Source organism: Solanum stenotomum, chromosome 12 (genome assembly GCF_019186545.1).
Source record: "Solanum stenotomum isolate F172 chromosome 12, ASM1918654v1, whole genome shotgun sequence".
Taxonomy (NCBI): Eukaryota; Viridiplantae; Streptophyta; class Magnoliopsida; order Solanales; family Solanaceae; genus Solanum; species Solanum stenotomum.
The window spans coordinates 20509791-20514645 of record NC_064293.1 but is presented as its reverse complement, the minus strand read 5'-3'; the positions used below and the strand labels follow the sequence as shown (position 1 = coordinate 20514645).

Below are 4855 nucleotides of genomic sequence, written 5' to 3'. Positions count from 1 at the left end.
AGACTATTAATAGGATAATCATGTATGATGCTAGAATTACAATGATTATGCTTTATTCTGATCAATGCGATTAGATAAAGTAAGTCTTAGCGACACAACATGCATTAGGCCATGCTTACCATTAAATCATAGAGTTCACAGGCAAGATGCATCACCATCACTGGTAGAGTTGCATAAGAATAGGGGCATATGTTTGGAAATAATTCCAACTCCTTTTATGAGGGAACACTTAAAAGTAATATAGTCCCAAAGCAAGAATATTCTTAAGTGAATGAAACTTTTTTGCTATAAAAGTAAATCCCAGTTTCATACACAAGATGTTCACACTCCAACAAATTTTACCTAGCACAAGCAAGTACCATTCTTCTTTTGATAGTGTCATGTTTCTGCATATTGCCACAACTATACTTCATAAACTTCATGATGTTTACACTTNTGTCCAATTGCAGTGTCCAAGCCACCTTACACTAACCTAGACAATGAACCAATAGAAGTATCTGGTAACTCTACTCACCAACTTCAAGCAAATAGGGAAAAAAATGCCTATAGTGTTTTGATCAAGCTCCACTGGAATTTGAACCTTCCAAAAGCACTATGTTATTTAATTTTGCGACATATGAAAATAGCTTCTTATATTTTTAAGAAAGAACAAACGAAAACTTTTATTAACGAACACATACACATACCAAAAAGGAAAACAATAACTAAAACAGAGTATTGAAATATAAGAAGATAGACAACACTTATTTTTAGAGATTGAAGTTCAATTCATCCCACAATGAACTAAATTCACATGAACTACAAAAGATCAGAGCGAGAGATAAGAAGAAATAGCTCTACATGTGCATATTAGTCGATACAATACAAACACAAAAGAGGAAAAAAAATTCAAACGAAACTCACCATAAATAATAGAACAGTCTGGTGCAACGATGGAGAAAAATTAAGGTACACTCCGAAGTGAGGCACAAAATGATTGCAGAAGATGAATATTCAAGATTGAGATGTTTGTCCAACTTAGCTTTTAAGTTGAACCTGCAATTACACATAGCACAAAGGAAAAGGATTATAATAGAAAGTGTAAAAGAATAACTCAAAATTAGCTAATTCCAAAGCAAAAAGAAAATCTGGCCAAGCAATTTAAAAGACAGCTGAATTCCTTCTAAAGAAATCTTCTGTCAAAAGCAGGTACTTGGCTTCTTTAAACCTACCACTATGTTAAGTTGTTAATTCCATGGACTTAATAGGGGTGCTTTTCGATCGGTTCGATCCGTTTTGTGAATTACTAATTCGGTTTATCAGTTTGTTAACACCTCAAACCGATAACTAAACCAATAAGATATTCGTTATCCTGGTAATAACACAATCTAGCTAAGGAATATGTTTCCTCGCCACTCCAAATAGTATGAAATTCTTCAAACATTCAAGTGAGATCGTGAAGAAAACTATGATCTTTAAAGCACCCAAATTGTATTCCATGGCTAAGCCATAGAACAAAACAACTATTTGAGCGAAAAAACAGCTACACGTATACATGTCAGGGTAATCATTATTTGTGTCATAGCAAAACAAGAAATGACACGAACCTGGACTATTTCCTTCTTCTTGTGAACCTCTCATGTGCTTATGTTTTTTTCCCTTGGACACAATTTGAAATACTCCATAATGACTATCTGGTTGTGGTATTACTTTTCAATAGCTAGACAATAAACTATCCCTCTAACGTGCACATCATATATCTTCTTCTTGATAAAAATATTAGGTCTCCCAAAATTTAGAGCTTAAGGCGTTTGTCTTCGAAAAAGAGAGATTAATTATAGCTTATATTTTTATGCATCCAACATTTTTTATTTTCTTGGTTCACGTAAAAGGATAAAAGATTAGAATTAAAAGGATACAGTTTTAATTTAGAAGCAACATGAAAAAATAAAACTTTATGATGGAAAAAAGAACAGAGGAATCCCATATACTATTAGTCAAGTGTTAATGTAGAATCTTAATTGTTATTAAAGAAGTTAAAGAAAAAAATAACCAGTCCAGCTATATTTCATGGGGTCTATTCGATTACGATAACAAAGTAATTTTACTGTGATGTCCTTGCTATTAGGTGTGTGTGCTAATTGTTGTGGACGGAGAGGCATGGTAGTTTGGTAAGTGCACACAAGCTCTATGAAATATAATGTTGGCGGGATGTAGGCAACCTACCTTGACACAAGAATAAATGGTTGATCCCATGACTTGAACCAGTGACCATAGGTCAGATAGAGACAATTTTACTGTTCCTCTAACACTTGCCTTCTTTGCTGGAATAGTTTGAAGGAAAAAAGTTACCGACACCCAATGTGTACACCAAACTACATTTTTTTTTTAATCATGATTAGTAGTAGTAGAAGATAAGCAGAGAATCAGTATTAGTCAACAATAGTTACATGGTTCTCTCTCAGTAGCCAGCATGAAAGACACAAGAGACTGTGATTTAAAAACAGTGGAGAAAACAAATTCAATAGACAAATAAAGTCTCTGTATGTTAGAAAATGGTGATAAGTTAGAGTGCGATATTAGCCTATATAGAAATATCATTGTCATTCTTCATTCATCATCAAAAGAGTATCTTTATTAGAATGTTGCACTAAGTTTAGATTCAAGAATCAAAGTTAATCAATAGAGCCGCAATCTTAATTAACCCGTATATGTATCGACACTTCCCTCTAGAAAATAGGTCTATTATTCATTTCTTTAAGCAAACATCCTTCACTGTACTGTTCAGTCAGTCTTTAGTCTTTACATCAAACTCGAAGACAATCAGTAAGTTAGGTATATAGACATTTAGAACCGTTCAGTAAAAACTATCCATTGTTATTCAGGATACTCGAATTTCCAACATTAAAGCTAATTTTGAAATGAAAGCATGATAGTACCTATTGCGATTGTTAGAAAAGAGGCAAGAAAATCTGCCACTGCACTTGAATTTGTCTTGTAGAGTGTCCAAGTTCTTTCTGACACCGGAGAAGGGAGTAGTCTATTTTTATGCGATAAAGATAAAAAAAGAAAGAATAGTCCATCACTACTACCAATCAAACACTTTTTCCTAGAAGAAAGTTCAAGATTCAAAGGGCATATACACAATGAGAAGAAGATAAAAAAAAAAGTAATTCAATGAAGGAAAATACCGACATGAATTTTGAGGTCTTCATTGGATCCAAAAATGAAAATGAATGTGGCAGAACATAGAGAGAGTTAAGGCAGAACAATTACTATAGCAGACTTGAACTTAACTCATAAAATTGAAAAATATGACAGAACCAAGAGAAAAAACTAAGCTGAATTTTCCGTGTGTAGAACTAACCACATCCCACAAACATGATCGGGGATCTGTATATGTAAACCATGGACAACGCCTCTTCCACTTGCGCCAAAATTTGAATATATATAAGAAAACAACAATAATTTCTATGCCTTAATCTCAAACTCAGTTATGAAATTGTAAAATTTAATCTTTTTCAAGAGTAGATTAGGACAAATAATGAAACAAAAGCTGACCTAAAAATGCATACCCAGCTGAGAAGATGAAGTTAATGAGCAGGCCTTGAATTCAAGTTTGGAGAAAAGAGACTTCTGAATACTTGTGAAGGAGCGGATGTTTCTCCATTGTTGGTACAAAGATATGAAAGAATGGATTCTTCTGGAAATGTTGAGAAAAAGTTAATTATCTATTTTGTGTTTTAAGTAAGATGACGGATTTGCCATCTATTTTGTCTTTTCTTTGAGGTAAAATGACAGATTTACCCGTGGTCGTCCTGGTCGTCTTCACCTTTCTATATAATAATAAAATAAAATAATATACTATACTATACTATATATTTTATTTTAATTTTAATTATATATATATATATATATATATATAACTATATAGAAGAGCCAAGTCCAGGGACGACCACTGGCATTTTTTAGGAAAAAATCATTAATATATAAGGGCAAAATAGTAATTTCATCTTATATAAGATCCAAATCTTCCCCTTTCTCTCTAGCACTAGCAAAGGAGACATGAGCTTTCATTAATCTCTTGCATTTCAGAACACTCTTTAATCTCCTCTTTTTCATCACAATCTTATTATTAAAAATTCTCTTTTTCCGTTCAGCAAATCGGAGGTATGTTTTTCTTTCAAATTTCTATATGTTACTTTTCCTACAAAGCTTACAACACATCTATATTTGGGGATTTGATCTTCTGCTCCATTTTTTTTTATGAGGAGAAAAAGATTTGAAAAATTCATTCTCAATTCACACTGTATTGTTAATGAAAATAGATAAGAATTATCCAATTTTCTTTGTATCTAGATTTTTATTTTTAATTTTCCTGGATTTATGTTTTTTTTTTGCTATTTATTTTATTTTATTTTTTAAATAAAAATTTCAAGTACTTTGTAGTTTGATGAATGAAAAATTCTTACCCAATTTTCTTTTTATCTAGATTTTTAATTCAATTTTTCCCGGATTTATGTTTTTTATTTAAAATAATTTTTAAAATTTTTATTTTTTAATAAAAATATCAATTGCTTTGTAGTTTGGTTGATGAACGATAAATAGCCTCATTTTTTTTTAGGTAAATCATAATTATAGTTAAAATATAGGATGCGATGAGAAGTACAAGAGGTAAAAAAAGAAAAGAAAAGGATACACTCTTTTATAGCAGATCTTGAATGATCTTTAAAGTATGGTTGTCACTGTACATAGATCTGGAACTATCTTAAAGAATATAATTTGTTATTTGATTTTATCGTATTTGTTCCCTAATTTCTCTCCACGTAGAGAAATATCAAATACAAGTGCAAAAATATCTCTCTCTAGAAATTTC

General features: G+C 31.5%; 1 long non-coding RNA gene across 1 annotated transcript; it reads right to left on the bottom strand.

Moving 5' to 3' along the window:
- Positions 1–596: 596 nt before the first annotated feature.
- Positions 597–3677, bottom strand: LOC125848709 (uncharacterized). Its single transcript, XR_007444551.1, has 3 exons — positions 3541–3677; positions 2206–2303; positions 597–1035 (listed from the first exon to the last, which is right to left on the bottom strand). It is a non-coding gene; the product is annotated as an uncharacterized LOC125848709 (long non-coding RNA).
- Between the last annotated feature and the right edge of the window lie 1178 nt (positions 3678–4855).